Here is a 17,632-nt window from a genome sequence, read left to right on the forward strand (position 1 = left end):
ACATTTCTGAAAGGAAAAAAAATGTAAATATCAAATTTTGAATTCAGGAATATTATTTTAATATTTCACTGAAATATATAAAAAATGGGTTAATATATGATATTGTAATTTCATGGAATTTTGTCAGACAGCCGCTATCATGGTAGTTGACATTTTATTCGATTGCGTTATCTCTAACTCAATTTTTCGACGGTATATTCGCGATACCCTCGTCCGAGGGCCTGTAAATACTGCACAAACCCCCGAATCACGATGTAGGATACATCCGGGACGGACGTATTCGAGGAGAAAAAAATAAGACTCGGCATGGGGACGGAACGTGGGGAGAAATGTGTATTACGAGCCGGGACAGCAAGTGTAATGTGAGGACACGTAATGCCATTATAATGCGGACACGACCGCGTTCCCGGAGGGATGCACGAAGAGCGGGAGCGCGGAGAAAGAAGACGGAAGACAAAGAGACACGGGCACGTACACGAACGTTACCGGGCGTGACACACCCGGAAAGCGTAGTTGCCACGGTGTTATTACGGGGAGATAAATTTTCGACCGGAAAGTCCCTCGTCCTACATTCGAGAAATGTCGCGACTCAGTCAGCCGAGCCGCGCATAAAATTAGCCGTCTCTCTTTTAACAGGAATTCGGAGAAAAATATGATTTCTTCAACCTTCAAATTACTAAGAGAGATCGCGATATATGATTTAGATTATTTCCACCTCTCTTGTATATTTTTTAAAAATCCTTATCGTAACGAGATTTATTTGAAAAATATATATTATAAAATATAAAATTATATAAAATATTAAAATTATAAATATATCATAATAATATTAAATTTGTAAAAATAATAATAATATTAAAAGTATAAGAAATATAAAATTTATATATTATATATTAATTATTTCATACAGATATCATACTGGTTTAATATATTAATTATTTCATGGATTTTTCATACTAAAAGTAGCATGTAGATTAGCAAAAAACTACTTGTATTCATCATGTATGAGATAAAAATACGAGTTTATCATAAAACGTTTATAAAAACAATTTCGATTACTCTCTCTATATTGTTTTTAAAATCATCGCATCAAGATAGTTAATGGTTTAAAAAGTATATTAATTAATTCATAATACTAGTTAATAATATTAATTAATAATATATATTGAAATAACATTCTGATTAATGAAAACTCGTTTATACTAATCGCATACGAAATACAAGTTTATTTTAAGACGGCTTAAGCGACAGCCTCTCGAATATTTTACATTATACGTAATAAATATATCTTGAAAAACTTACCGAAAGCTTCTATGTGTGTACAAAGGAGAAAAACAAGTTTGCGACCACCATGGTAGACCACCGTGAAGCCATGGTAAAAATGATTACCTCAATTATAGCACGCGAGACGTAATCTAACGTACGATAATGATGCTTGGAAATGCGTTGTATTTCACATGTATATACATGTATGTATTTCCCGAATTTTTATTCACTTTAACTTTTATTCACTTTTATTCGCGTTACGTTCATAAATGATTCGTATTCGTCCGTCGCGTTTGGAGATCACGACACAACTAATAGAAAATACTGCTCGAAAAACTCACTTTTTCTATCTCCTCGACCTTGCGTTGTTGTTTATATTATCGCGGGGAGAAAACCTTGTCGAGACGTTCGAGGAATGTTGCCCCCCCCCCACCCTACCGTCTATTGTCGGTGCGCGTCTTTTGTGTATATATATGTGTATGTGTGTGTGTGTGTGTATTCCGAGTTCTTACTCATATTTTTCATTCATCTATAAATAAATCATATTATCTATTGAAGTGATCGGATATATTGCTTTATTTCTCCTTCTCTCTTGTCTCGTTTTTGTGTCATTGTTTATGTCTCGCGAAGAGAAGATTACATCGAAACATTCCGCCATCGTTTCTCTTCCGTAATCATTTCACGTTAGTCGTAGCAGTTGGACGGATTTTCGTGTTTTTCGCTCTTTTTTTGATTCCCGAAAGTATCGAATTTTCACACGCGAATAAGAGTAGCTAAAATGTGTACCATATATTAAAGGCAAACGTCTCGGTATATCTCTTAATATACGCGATCACGATTAACGCGTCGAAATAATCTAACCTATCGCGTGTAGTGGATTTCTAAAGCTTGAATTTCGCGGAACGCAAATAAATTAGTTTATCATAAGGCACAACAAACTTGTCGAATATTTCGATTTTATAACACAACAAATAATATCTTGATAAACTTTCTCTTACCGAGAATTTTCCATGTATACACAAAGGACTCGAGCAGCAACAGTTAGTAACCACCTTGAAGTCTGATTATAGTGAAATTTATGACGGTGAAATATTTCAAAAATATAATACGCGAGCAGTGACGTCAGAACAAAGACGCGGCTCACACGCCCACAGTCAGGAGACCACATGTATACGCTGCGCAGTGTGTTCTGCGCAGCACATGTACGTGGTTCTCTGATGTGTGGGGATGTGAATCGCGTCCCCGTTCTGGCATCAGTATTCGCGGGATATGATCCGTGACGTCTCAATGTCCAATGAAGTGCGTCGCACGCTCGCTGAGCGTTCCCCTCCTTCTCCGTCTTCGAAACCGTCTCATTATTACTACGTTAGTCGCGGAAGTGCGTGAATTTTCGTATTGCTCGCGTCTTTTTGTTCGCCGAAAGTGTCTGATCTTTACGCGCGAACGAAAGAAGCAAAAGTGCGTGCCGTGTTAAAGACGATATCGATATATCTCTTAATTCACGCGATCGCGATCACGTCGGAGTAACCTAACCTGTCCGTTTATCGCGCATGGTGGATTTCTAAAGCTTGAATTTCGCGGAACGCAAGTAAATTAGAAGCAACAGTGACCACTTGAAGTCTGATCATAGTGAAATTTGTGACACGGTGAAATATTTCAAAAATATAATACGCGGGACGTAACATGATTCGTGACGTCACAATGCCTGAAGTGCTCCGAGACATTCGAGTGTTCCCTTTCAAGATGGAGGAATCTTCGTAACCGTCTCATTTTTGTTACGTTAGTCGTGGAAGCTGAGTGAATTTTCGTATTTCTCGCGTCTTTTTACTCGCCAAAAGTGTCTGATCTTTACGCGCGAACGAGAGAAGCGAAAGTGCGTGCCGTGTTAAAGACGATATCGATATATCTCTTAATTCACGCGATCGCGATCACGTCAGAGTAACCTAACCTGTCCGTTTATCGCGTATGGTGAATTTCTAAAGCTTGAATTTTGCGGAACGCAAGTAAATTAGTTTACTACAAGACGGTTAAACACGACGGCTTGTTGACTATTTCGATTTTGAAATATTTCAAAAATACGATACGCGGGACGTAACATGATTCGTGACGTCACAATGCCTGAAGTGCTCCGAGACATTCGAGTGTTCCCCTTCAAGATGGAGGAATCTTCGTAACCGTCTCGTTTTTGTTACGTTAGTCGCAGTAGTTGGGTGAATTTTCGTGTTTCTCGCGTCTTTTTGCTCGTCGAAAGTGTCTGATCTTTACGCGCGAACGAAAGTAGCGAAAGTGCGTGTTGTGTTAAAGGCGATCGTCTCGATACATCTCTTAATTTACGCGACTGCGTCGAAGTACCTAACCTATCTGTCCTTTACGGTGAATATTGAAATGGTGGATTTTCAAAGTGAATTTTACGAGACGCAAGTAAATTAGTATCATGCAGTGCGCGAGTGTGTCTAAAACGAGGAATATTGTTGGAGAAGAATTTTATATTCTTGTGTGTGTGTGTGTGAGAAGAATTCGGAGCACCAACGAGGACATTTCTGACAGGAGGTAGAGCAGTGACCACGAATAATACACGCAACGACGACGGATTAATGGTGAGTGAACTTATTCATTTACATAACTTATTCACTGATTTCTTTGAAGGCAATTATAATAAAAAAATTCCAATTATCGAATAAATGATAATAATCACAAATTTCAGACTTTTAAAAATTATTTCAATCAGTGAATAAAGTATTGTTGGTTATAATTTTCTTTGATTATATATACTACTTACACAGAGAAAAATATCATTCTACTGCCAAGAAAAGCGATTACTCATTTTTTTTCCTTTTTTTAAGTAATAGTTTTCTTCAACAAAGAATATATTCTTGATAATAGTCTTAAAATATACTCATCACAAATGTTAGAAAATCTCATTATCATGTACTCGAAGGAAGAATTTATTTTCTCTTCAAGAATATTGTAAAGTTGCATCAAAGAAAAATCAAACTTACTTTACGCCAACTCTTTGTAGTAAGCAAACCAAATTTTTGTTTTGATTTAATATTCTTGACTAAAATACTGCACTTACTAAAATTCAGAATATATTCAATTAAATTTAATGCTTGTGGTGAACTTGTAATACATTTGCGGATATACAAACTTATGATATACTTAAAATAAATAATATTTACTTGAATACAGTATACATTTTTCTCTGTGTATAAGTCATAATTATTGATTATTCAATAACAGTTATCGATCGTTAGTTTGATTATTCAACAATCGCACTAAAGAATGTATATGTATCCTAAGCGCGTCGTGTTTACAAACAATATCGATTATCGAATATCGACAAAATTTACAACACTTGTAGAACACGATTGGAGGAAGATTGGAGATAAGCGAGCAGAAATTAATATAATATAAATTTAATGGACACACAAAGTAAAGTCAAGTATTTGCATAGATTTAACGTATTCCTCCATTCGCGCGTTCAAATTAGGAGACATCTGAGATATCTGATATCGTTGATTAGAAATAAGATCGCAAGGTCTTATCACGTCTTGTGTCTCTCGCGAAATTGTCATCGTTTTATCCTCATCATTCTCCACGTTCTTATTAAGTAGCGACGTAAAGTCCCGAGAGCGCGAGAGAAAAGCTTGTCTAGTGGTTGAGCGACGCTCTTTACGAGCGTTTGGTAATTGACGAGGCCTATGTAACCCGGCGGCACCGGAGCCGTCGTCGGCCTCTTCTCGCGCGCGCGCTGGATTCATCTAGATTATAGTGCAAAACTACTCTCTCTCGCTCTCGGCGCGTATTTACCCGGCATTAAATTACACAGACGGTCGCGCGCGTTGACGAGGGTCGAGCGCGCCCCGCACGGACGCTTTACCGGTTTACTTTCATCACATCCAATATTGATCACGTTGAGCGTGCGCGGCTTTATTTATGCAACGCGGCGCGCATTGTTGCACGGCCGGTTACGGAAATCGTGTCCCGCTTTGATCAGCAGTGTTGCATTTACGTCGGATTTTGTCGCAGCTCTTTCCTCTCTCGCCGTATCTGTATCCAGCCGCCGATCTCCCACACATTTCGATCGTTTCCTTCCGTTTTTCCGAATTCAATTATGCATTTAAATAATTGTGCTTCTTTTTTTATTTTAACTTTACAGTTTTACAATTAATTGAAAACAGATAACGTGATATTTTGCGATTGCGTAATAACGTGAAATGTTTGAGTTTTATCAAAATAAAAATATTAATTTTATCTCTCTCTCATGAGAGAAATATATTTATAAATATATTGTTGAAAGATTGTGCTCGATGGCGAAAAAATTTTATTTAGACGGGTAAATCGAGTACGGCTTACGTGTTCGAGTATATTTTCGTGATGCGAGCGAGCACGTTGCGCTATATCGAGCCTCGATATAAGAACCGCGTTGGTCAGCGATTACGTTGGATTTTGCCCGAGTTTTCTCCCGGCATCATCGCATCTGGTATCCGCCGCGCGAGTCGTTTCTTTCCCACCTGCGCCAGTCTTTCGGAATTTCTTAAGACAATGTAAAGGAAATACAAATAAACGTGCACGCGTCATGCAAAGGGATCTGCAGTATTCGCGAGAAAATTCCAGGCACGTACGGCACATCCGTTTCGCTCGACGGACGTCTCTCGAGAGCGAACATTTACCCATGCAAATTTTTAGTTATGGCAGAAACATGCGAAGGGATGCGCTTTCAGTGCTCGATAATCCCTACTTCGCCGTTAAATAAACAATTTCCCTCCGCGTCGCGCTTTGGCGAAAATGCGCCCGGGAAAAAAGGGGGAAGCGCATGTGGAGTTCCCGATAACGTGCTCTTCTATAAAAGGTAAATATGCATATAACGTCGTGGTTATATCCGCGCAAGACTCCTTTTATACATGATATAAATTTTAATCTCCTCGATACTCTCTCGCGAATGACGCAATTGCGGTAAAATGTCGATAATTGCAGCCGCGATTATTATAGGATTATTACCGGTTTATTATTGCACTTAATTAAGGAATGATGGAGAAATTAGAAATGCTTTATATAATTCGAGAGCAGATTTTTTTTTCTTATTTAAGAGGGAAAGAATAAGATACGCGATTGAAAGATGGCGAATTCGTGATAGCTCGATGATTGCGTGCAATTTTTTACCCTTGTTTATGATATATTTGAATCGAGAATCGAAAGATTATTTAAGGCACGCATTTATCTCTATCGAGATCATCTCAGTATTCAGTTTTCAATATTCCGCGGGAGGTTTCTGCTTTGTCGTTAGTATCGACACGACCGTATGTAGTATCGACACGACCGTTAGAATCCTCGATTCCGCAGCCTTAAGGGACTTAGGAGGGACTACCGGTGAAGGGGTTAACGCACGATTTTCGCGATATTGCGAGTTCGTTACGGCATGCGGCGCAATTCGCCCTGGGGTAATTCCGATAATACCAGCAATCATCCTGTCACCGAGTTAAGCCCTCGTAAGCTCCCGCTGCCTTTCCGGTAGCAACTTGGGTAGGAACGAGGGCGGAGAGGCGAGGCAGAGGTATAGGAAAAGGTTGGCGACTTCCCATGGGGAATCTATTCGTTTTCCTCATCGGAGGACGCCGCCCTTCCTCGCGTTCCCAGATCTCTCTTTCTCGTGGCGCTTGTACGCTTATTTAGGATCGAATGCGGGGAGGGTTAGTGGGGGGAGGACGTTTTCTACGGATGAGGGCAAACCGAACGTCGTTATCGAAATGGCCGTTTCTGCTTTTGTTCCCAATTGTCGTCAGAAAATCAACTTGATGATACTTTATTTTACGACGTATTACTTAACTGGATATCGACGATAACGACTACGTAAAAGCAGATTTCCGTGTGTGGAAAATCTGGATAACAATAGCATTACTCGGACGAAGTCGTGTCGTACACGGATCGGTAGTTAAAAGAGAACTCATTACGTGATAAAAGTCAGCGGAGTCTTTCGGAGACAGACTGTGGAAGAACATCAGGAAAGAAAAAGAGCCGAGGGAGGGGAGATTGACGACGGAGAGCGGGTGGGCGGTCGAGTATAAGAGAGAATCTCTGGACTAATTAAATAACTAGCAAAGTCACCTAGCAACTTGGCACCTCGGCCCAGTCCATTCCACTTTCCAAGTCCGCGGGTTTTCTTACCGCTCGCTTCTATGTTTCTAGCTGTCTCTGCCGGTCCCCTTTCTTCCTCCGTCCACCCCGCTTCCGTCCCTCGCCACCCTTCCCCCGCCAACGACGTCACCTCGTTATTTAATTAAACTTCCCGGAAGCAGTCCCGTAGAGTCGCTTGATACCGAAGCACGTACCTTGTCATCGTCCATTTTCGCAATATCTTACATTTTCAACCGCTAGTTTCGTCTGCCTTTTGCGGCTTGTACGTCGCCGCCGTCGTGGAAAATGCGCGGAATTTTGAGATACTGCCGATGCGGACGTCGCGTTACCAACGTAATACCTGCGGAAACCGAGTCGCCCGCGGTTCGTAACAATCTCGCGAGCGAAAGTCGCTATTAAACAAATTATATTCCGCGTTTAAATTTTCTAGAAAATTCAGTTTTTCGGCAAAAAAACGTAATACAACTCGCGCGCTAATTAAACACGAAATTCTACTTTAACTTTCTTCTTCAAGGAGTATTTTTGTAGCCTTGGAAAAATAAGCAATATGAAGATGGAATTTTACATTTGTAATATAATGTTGATAAGCGCACATCTCGCGCTTTCGTTCGTAGGTGCAATAATAGATTTTTAATTGAAATTGACGGAGAAAAACGCTGGCTTGCTATATACGTTTGCTCAAGTGTTTCATCTCTCTAATTTCGGTGTAGAGTCACCGGGTGCCGTTACTACTTGCGAAATGGTCCCGAGGGCGGTCTAGCCACGAGCCGTTAATTTACCGCCGCGAAAATAAACCGCGGGGGATCGTCGAAGAACTCGTCTCATACTTCCCCGTCCTGTTTCTTCTTCACTCGCCCTGTCCTTTTCACTTCCTATGATATACGCTATGGGAAGTTAAGTTTCTCAACCGCACCCCTCGAGCGCGCCGACAATAACTTCCTCCTTTGAGACTACTCCTTTCGTCGCGAGCGGAAACGAATTTCCAGACTGTTGGAAACTGGGCTATTAAACGACTTCCGTAATTGCGAAAACGCGGGGAATTGTCACCTCGCTACTTTGTTACAGAAGTAACACGACGGCGACGAAGCGAGATCGATGGCGAATTTCTCGCGCACAATAACATTGGCGTATTAAAATCGTTCTGTGTACGAGAGATATATTTTCATTAAATTTTATCTAAAACAGAAGGTTTATTTTTTTTCGGTTTATAAATTTCTATTTTTATTTATACTCAAACTGATATCGACAAATCTGTAAATATTTCGTGTATCGATAAAAGCGTTTTTGCAATCGTGCACATTGGCTAGACGATTTTCCTAAATTTTTACAGCGATTTACGGGATGTCTCCAAGTACCCTAATGTAACAGATTGAATTAAAGTTAAGTTAGAATGAGGTAGTAAATTCGTCTTTATTGAACGACGTGTGTGAGCTTAACATCGTTGTATCGAACCAGCGGAAAATCACGATCGGTATTGACCCGCGCTCTCTCGTTTCACGCAAATTTGTTTAGACTACCCTGAGGGCTGCCACGATGCGCTATCTCGACCACCCCAGCAGGAGTTTAATTTTGAGAAACGCAAACATCCCGTAATTAAGCGATCCTGGGAAACAAGGCCGAAGGGTACGCTCGCGGAGACTGGTGAAAAACCACTCATAATTGCCCGTCGAATCAATATTTAAGCACACCCTTTATAATGCTGAATGGTCGACAAGGGCAGAATCGTTCGTTTACTATTCAGGTGACCAAGGAAACACTATATAAGTGACAAGACACATTACTTATATGCGACAAAAATATCTAGCAGAGGAAAATTTATATTTATTTATTTTTACATACATTTCTATATTTATATTACACATACGTGTCTGTCTAGTTAAATATTCATTCAAGATCTAAATTATCGTTTAAAATAAATAAGAGAACGCGATCTAATTTATTTTCTTAACTTTAACACAATTAATGCTGCTCGATATTAAATACGTTTAAACTTTCTATCAAAACGGATTTTGCATCGCAAAAAATTTCTTTTGCATCTCACACAATTTTTGTCGTAAAACATTCAGTCCATAACTACTGATGAGATTTTAATTAATGTTCAGATGCGCTTCTCTCTCGATTTGTAAATTCAACATTGATAGATATTTGGATAAATACGTATCAGCGAGGGGATATTCCTCCTTGGCGAGATGAGTCGGTTAAAAGTTTAATGCGATCTTAATAAGCTTGAAGTTTTAATCGATTGTCGTGGCAGAGAGAAATAGTTCCTTCCACTGTCGGTAGACAGAGGACCTTTAATAACGCCTTCGATGGAGTTCTTTAATCCGGTTGATCATGTCTAGAAATATCGCGAGTTAAAAAGAAAGTGCCAGACTTCAGATATCGCGCGAACTTGGAAACCGTCGTCCGCTCGCGAAACTTCATAACGCCCTGAGCGAAATCCTCTTCGCGCAAAAACCAATTAAAAACCGAATTACGTCTTAGCCCCCTAGAGATACCATTTAGCTGCCATTTCCGACTCGAAGCTGCATGTAGCTAATGACGAAGGCTGCGAGGAATTATACTTAGCGTATCATGAATTTTTACACCGATGTCGATGGAGACTGACTTTCCATCTCCTTAAAAGTCGTTCAAAAAATAGCGCTTATAGCATTATATGTAATTATATAATGTTATCATCTTACTCGACATAAATTACAAATAAAAATTTATATTACATGTACAGGTTTGAAGATTTATAAATAATTATATAACATTTTTGTATCGAGAATTGTTAAATTAGTAACTAAAATATCAATAATTTACGACCATTCTTTCTTGATTTAATACAACGGAATATGGTTGTATATATTTTGTCAGTGTTTTAATTTCATTAGACCCCCGCGTTGGAAGACAATTTTATTGACCGTCAATCATTAATTTCCACAGTTGCGCGAGCACATTTATTCGGTTTAATTAAATGAGCGCACGAATTTTGCTGAGTCGAAATGAAACATCGTCGTGAGACTAAAACTGCTCGCAGAAAATTTACGATGTAGATTTAGGCTGTAAACTCATTGGAAAGCGATTAAAATGGAGATTGCGTGCCATCTTCTTTGCTTTCGGCGTGGTGTATCGGAATCACGACGCATACTTTTAGCGAGGCTTGTACGTAGGTGCGAAACCGCCGTCGTTGTTTACGCATGTTTACGAATGCAAAGTGTTTGCGCGCATTGTGTGCAGATTCGCATGTGCAGCGCGGCCGTGTTCAATGGGACCTGGCGTGCGTGTCGCGAAAGGGTAGCGAGAGCAGGGTTGTTCCTGCATGTGCACGAGAGGGTGTTAGCACACTTGGCGAACTGCCATTTAGAGCTGGAAACAACGGAATGAGGGTCGCCATTCTTCCCTCGCCGCGTAGCCCTCACAAACGGATGTGGAAAAGACGGTGGTTTTCTTTCCCTTCCACTCGTTGGCTCGCCTCTTTTGTAAATACATCAAAAGGGGAGCAGCGCGGGGGAAGAGACGAGTTCGTCTCCGCGCGTTTAAGGTCCACTTTTCAAAAATATTGACGTTCTTTTGTGCGATCCCTCCTTAGAGAGACGGAGCATCAATTTAACTGTTTCCTATTCGTTAAATGTTGCGAAACGTGGTGCATATTTGATTGAGTACGGATTTGTACATACGTATGCAAACTTTCAGCGTACGAATTGAGATTCGTTTGACGGATAAAAATAATGAGAAAAATTTTTATACGACTAATTACTATTTTAATTTTTTGTAACGATAAAACGCAAGTAGAAAATGTATAAAAAAGTTTTAATACCGTATATTAATCTCTCTGCTGCATACTGCGTAAAATGTGTTTTAAAGAATTTAAAATACACATTAATGCAATATTATCGGTCATGTATAGAAAAATTTCGGATGTATAACGGATGCTGACGCGAACCGCGGGATTTTGTAATCGCTATCAACGGTTTTTCGCTCGCTCTTGTATCCTTTTCCCTTAACGTGCGTATATCAGCGAAATCACGCTAGCGCGCTGGAACCGAGGAACGACACGGCCAAAATAGTTTTTCGTCGCGTATAATCCAGTGCGATTGTCATCGGCCGCGACACATAGGACGTTGACACATTTCGCTCTTGTGGAACGTAGCATGTGACGTTCCCACAGATGAACGCGTCGGTAACATGCGCATCCCGGCGTGCTTTATTCCGCCCGACAATAAGGTCCGGTCTTATTGATTCGTTAACGATGTAGCTGACGTTGTCGACAAAGGAACAATACCTGCAACACCGCAGTACTGTTAAAGTAAGGTTGAACACACATTACAGCAAGCTTTCACTGTCGATGTGTTCTCATTTTCGAAATTTTATGAAAACCTTGACGTAGCGTATAAGAATTTTACCTTTGATGATTATATTTAATTATAATCTTAGTAGGCTATATATATGCGCGTTTATTATCAAGTGTATAATAAAGTTAATGAAGCCTGCAACGTCAGTTTCATCTCTTTTCATTAATTTTTGAATGATAATATCGTGAGAAAATTCTTATTGTTAGTCTGTAAAGAACAAAATTTTTTTTATAAGGATAAATATGTGACATTTCACGTACTATTTTAAAAATGAAATATTAAAGTTTATTAAACTTTAGCGTAGACTTTGAAGGTTAAAGGTTACATATCCTCATTTTCCTCAGTTTATAGATAATTAATAAAGAGATTTGCGGCATCTATATATAAACTATAGATTGATATTTTGCTCATCTTATTAAAAACTGTATAATAGAGATAACTAAAAATAAATTCATATGAGATGCGAAAGCGTCAGAGTTGATGTAGGAATACAAATAATACCGTTTATGATATCTCATCGTAGCGTAGTTGAAAACTGTAGGAAAAACACGTGAAAATAAAAAGTTGGGTGGTTTCGCTAAAATCTCGCCGGCTAACCGCCGCAATCTCGCTAGCTCGTTTCTTTCTCAGCTACTCATTTTCTTCACGTCGCCGACAGCTGCTAATGCAATATGTTCGTGCTCGCGAAAACATATGCGTCCTTGGTATACCGCGAAACAATTTCTGTGGCCACCGATGCAACGAATTCCGCCCGTACTTTCGCGCATCTAAAAGCGTTAGGTGCGACAACCTTTCTTTTCGCGTTATTATTTACGCTCGAGAACATTGCTCGAGACAAGTTGAAACACAAAAGACCGTCAGGTTAATAGCGAACATGGCCGTGGCAAATCGTTATACGGTGGTATATTTACGGTGGGTATTGCGATCGATATAAATTACTTTTTAAACCTCTGCCACGTGGATTAATTTGCGGGTCAAAATTATTGAATTGTGCTATTATCTGTAAATATCTGTAGCGTCAATAAAATCAACGAGATATTAATCAAAACTCGTACTTGAACATCTATAAAAATCTTGAGAGCTGTACAAGGAATGTATATATAATCGAGAGATTTAAATTGGAAGCTTTATGCTTTATCTGAAGATTTTTCGGGATGTACGATTACTTTTATGTTATTATTTAGAAATTATTGCAACCTAAAAATATTGCAAATTATATTTTAATGGGCAAATATATAGAATCATTATTTTCGTTATAATTTTCGAGCCACCCGGTATATGCTTACGTGGCACAGAATTCACCCTAACGCTAGTCACCCCAACGCGAATAGTGCGGCAGGCAGCTATGTTTGAAGCTCATTCACTACATTGATTTTTCTTTCGGCGGCCCTTCGTCCTCGTGCCCAAAGTCCCATCAGCGGAAAACGTGTCATTGACCTCGAAAAATAGCGATTCTCTATTTCCGACATGTCTAGTAGATTAGGCTCGCTTTATTTTAAGTTTCACTGATCCATACATTTGCAGTATAAAATTTCATATACAACAGTCGAGTTACTTTTCTGAATCGAAATAAAATTGAATTGTAATAATATTTATCTAAATTTGTTACAGATTTTAGCCTCAAGGTTTAAAAATACATAAAATGTAAAGAAACTCTTTCAGAAAATATTCATTATTAGACTGTCAAAAATATTACATCATTAAAGAAATAATATTGACGCTGTCGATGACATTGAATATTGTGAACAAATAATGTGCAATTTATACCGTATCTTTTTTTAAAGTTATATTAAATGAAAAATTCTCTATGGCACAAAAATATTGTAATTGAGCAGAAACTTCATAATCAGTCCAAATTCCTAACTTTTCATTTTCGTTATCGCGGAATCGATATTGCCGAAAAAATTTGGACGATAAAAGGATTTTCCGCCGAAACCGAACGAACGAACGAGATCTCGCGTTCGTTCCCATCGCACGGCGAGATGCGTTCCATGTCGCGCGCCTTGAAATCACTGACCCGGCATCGGGCTTTAACGGGCAGTCGCCCGAAGGCCGGATTGTCCGCCCCTCTCAATATTCTCCGACGACGGCGGTATATGTAGCCGTTCTCGCGCGTATATATACCGTCCAAAAACGTGATCAATTCGAGGGTGGCGCGTATTGGAGGGATCTCGAATATAGAGACTGCACGAAGTCGTCATAAAATTCTCCGCCGCTGCAAGCGGCGGCTCCGCGGCGTAAATCGTGCGCGGAAACCCGAGCGTGAACCGTAAGAGCGTATGAGATCGGGAACAGGCAAGAGAGGAGGGAGGAGGGGGTGAAGAGCCGTAGAAGGGTGGCGAGAATTTTCACGGGGAGTCGCCGGGAGGGTCTCGTTAAAATTCGCGGGCGACGTCGCGGTCGGAATCGGGGGGAGTGAGGCGTAAAAGAAAATAAAGGAGCGTTTAGTATTAATGTCGCGATTCGTGAACGTGTCACGTAGTGGACCGTCGCCGATGGCACCTATTCCTCCTCCCGGGCGATGCCGCGGGATCCTGTCGTTCCATAATGCGAAATAACCGTGATAGCGCCACACTCCATCCCGGGACAATTTCAATAAACGATAAATCTCTCGGTGGCATACACACCGTCACCCGACACCGCTAGAAATGCCCTATACTGTTGTCGCGTGACACCGCTCGACACACATTTCGGTTTACGCAAATCATACGACAATCGCTTATATCGGATGTAAAAATGAAAATGGGATTTGTCACATTTTGATGGATTAGCAATCTATAAAAGCTCAATCAATTATTACTATAATTAGGAATAGGGTGATTTTATAAAATAATTAAAAATTTTCATACAGAAATATTCAAATTGAAACGCGGCGCTATAGCGCGTACAAAATTAAAATATATTATCGATTATAATGCGAGGAATTATAACTTTGTAAATTTTTCCATACGGCTACATCTTAAATAATTTATTCATCGATTTTCATTTATTTGCTCTCCTTCTTCCCCGATTTTATTGCATCGATTAATGTACGAGGCGTAAAATTGGAAAATTATTATGCCAATATAATTATCTCTATATTCATCTCAATTTTTAAATCAAGATTTTAGTACACTTAAAAAAATATAAAAATAAAAATTCTTAATAAATTTTAATTTTGCATAAAAAACGTTAATTGCGAATATCTTGATGTGATACATGAAACGAAACTTTCAATCTTAAATATGATTCATGAAATAGTTTTTTATTAGGATATCGATTTACGTTTATGAATCGTGCAAAAGCCACTCCTGTACAAATTATTTTAATGCATCTATTAAATATATCTATTAAATATATACTGTGTCCAATATTTGAACTTGGCCATGCGAGAGAAACTTGAAGACAAAATAGAATTTGCTACAATATAGAATGTAATCATCGTCGGTAAATATTGAAGTTTCATCAAAAGTCAGGAATCGTATCGCATTGTATTCGCGCGATCCTGTATCGTAATAATTGTTACAAAGAATATATCTGTTTTTGCGCGCATTTAAACTGCAATTTCGATCTGTGATTACTATGATAGTATGATTACCCAGATTTCGAATATTGATCTTTCATCGCAACCCTCGAGGCACTTCGCTCACGCTTTAGCCCGAAATAATATCGTCCCACCCTCCGTCAGACAAATCAAATTTGTCGACGCGCAACGTTTCGACTTGCCCCTCTTGCAGAGTAGGCGGTGAATACGATTTCTCCCTTTGGCATGCCTTTGTTACATTGTTCAGGTATGTAGTGACAAGAGGGTGACAAGAGATGGAATGGCAGAAAAGGCAGAGAAACCGGGAAAAACGTTTTTTCGAGCAGACGACACGAAAACGCACCAAAGGAACGTTTCAATTTAATGTCCATTAATCGTATTATAGGATTTTTTTCGATTTTGATCCGTTCTTTCTCCATCCGTCGATCATCGTTACCCCTTTCTGTTCTTTTTTTTTCGTATATTTGCGGTCTCTCTCTTTCTCTCCCCTTTTTTTTGCGCTGCGATACTAACCGCATCCACCACAAACCGCGGGCTGGTCGTCGCGGTCTCGCTGCCGGCCGCGCGAGAATGTTAATACTTGTTTAGCCACGGCTGATTTATCGGAGAGAATTAAAAACACAATTTCCGGACGCGCGTAAAGCGCGGGCAGCCTAATAGAATCACGGCGCGCGTTCCGTTCCGATGGTTGCCCGCCGTTAAACGCGAAAAAAAAGGAGCATTCTCGGCTTTACGACGCCGATGCCGAGCTTTAATGTTCCCTCCGATTGATAGATAAGGTTACGAAAAGAATACCCGAGTATCAGTTTCGCGTCGCGTCGCGCGCCTTGTCGCGTATCAATTTCATTTTCGGATCGACGACGTCAATATATACACGCGTCGATGATATTTGCGTAAGCGGGATATATTTTATCAGAGCCGCAGTCTCTCTATTTTCGAAGCATGCTGGCAAATTCGCCCCTCGATTTATTCTTTGCTTTTTCGAGCAAACATTCGGTACCCACCGACGTTGGCTCGTCGTATTCGCGATGCGCGATTAAAGATCATTGTTGACTCGAATCGAAGAACGCGAATCGAGTAATCGGAAGCACGTATTTTTGCGTGTAAATAGAGAGGAAACATCAAATACTACCAAACGGGAAATTAATCGCTCCACTCGGTTTGTGCAGTCGTTTTTTTTAATTATGAAAGTAAGTTCGTTTTTATCAGATATAATTTAAAAAGAATTTTATCCGATGAAATTAGTAATTCTGAAAACTACACAAATGTCGCAATTGAAGAGCGAGTATGCGATGCTATTTGAGAAATTGGATTTTAAACTGCTTCATGTAGAAAACGCATTATATAAAATAATTGAAGAAAGACAAAGATTTAAGAGGAATATATAGAAAAATAAGAAGAGCGCGCGAAAAATGAGCGGCTTTAAAAAAGGGGGATAAATCGCGAACGTCTGCGGCAGCGATTTCAGAGCTGACTCGATTCGAGGGTCCCTCGGCCTACTGTCGCCTGTAGTTTTATAATTATTGCGAGCTTCGGGGGATTACGGGATCGGGCTTTATCGTATGTGAAATGCATGCGAGCGCATGTGCACGCGGCCACGCGTCACACGTGCGATCGCACACGCAGCAGCGAGATACGTATCTCTCTCGACCCCCCTCATTCTCCGTGACACGAGGGACGAGTGCACGCGAATGCTAATTCGACCGATTTCGGCATGGACAACGAAACCGAAAGTAGCGCAGCTACTTTCGGGACGCTCTTCGTATGGTGTGTTTTCTTGACGTAGAACCTCGCGCACGTCCGCGATAATAAATTTACTTTACGCGCGACCCGCCCTTCGGTTCGTCGGCGAGGTCTCGTCGGCGGCCACCGTAAACACAACGTAAAGTTCTCTCTCTCAACGTAAAAGTTAAAATCGCTCCAAGGCTCCGCCGTCGCGACGAGTCGGTCGATACGCACATACAAGCGACGCACACGTGCGTGCGCCTGTGTGTGTATATGTGTGTGCATCACAGGCAAATATACAATGTATGCGCGCTTTCTCGTTGGAATGGCAAACATATACACGCGTATACACAGAGAATCCTGGCGGAGGAAACGAAAATTCGATGGTTCGATGGGGGCGGGGACCGCCGCCGCTGCCGCAAATGTACTCGGTAGGCGGATTAACGTGCATTTACGAAACGCACTACGCGACGTAGCGTAACACGTGCGCGCGCACGCACGTACATGCGTCATACGTACACGCGTGCACGATTTCAGCTACAACCGGCAATCGGCGTTACCTGTACGTTACCATTTCAACCCCTTACTCCCGTTCGACCGTGCCTCTCTCTCTCTCTCTCCTCTCTCTCTCTCTCTCTCGCCGCCA

At 40.4% G+C, this 17,632-nt stretch overlaps 2 protein-coding genes across 14 annotated transcripts in view; one reads left to right on the plus strand and one right to left on the minus strand.

Annotated features, from left to right (window-relative positions):
* The window catches only part of LOC145963440 (CUGBP Elav-like family member 4), a 243,681-nt gene that overhangs the window by 48,994 nt on the left and 177,055 nt on the right, over positions 1–17,632 (minus strand). The gene's annotated exons all lie outside the window — the stretch shown is intronic.
* Positions 2,981–17,632, plus strand: part of LOC145963447 (uncharacterized) — a 443,557-nt gene continuing 428,905 nt past the window's right edge. For 2 of the 3 annotated variants that reach the window (XM_083085412.1, XM_083085410.1), the window contains exon 1: positions 2,984–3,863. The gene's annotated coding sequence lies outside the window, so the exon portion shown is untranslated. Of the gene's footprint in view, positions 3,864–17,632 lie in introns of all 3 variants that reach the window. The other variant, XM_083085411.1, reaches the window with a different exon arrangement.

The sequence above is a fragment of the Camponotus vicinus genome, unplaced genomic scaffold (assembly GCF_025532165.1).
Source record: "Camponotus vicinus isolate PSW18456_S1 unplaced genomic scaffold, iyCamVici1.0 SCAF_12, whole genome shotgun sequence".
Classification (NCBI taxonomy): domain Eukaryota; kingdom Metazoa; phylum Arthropoda; class Insecta; order Hymenoptera; family Formicidae; genus Camponotus; species Camponotus vicinus.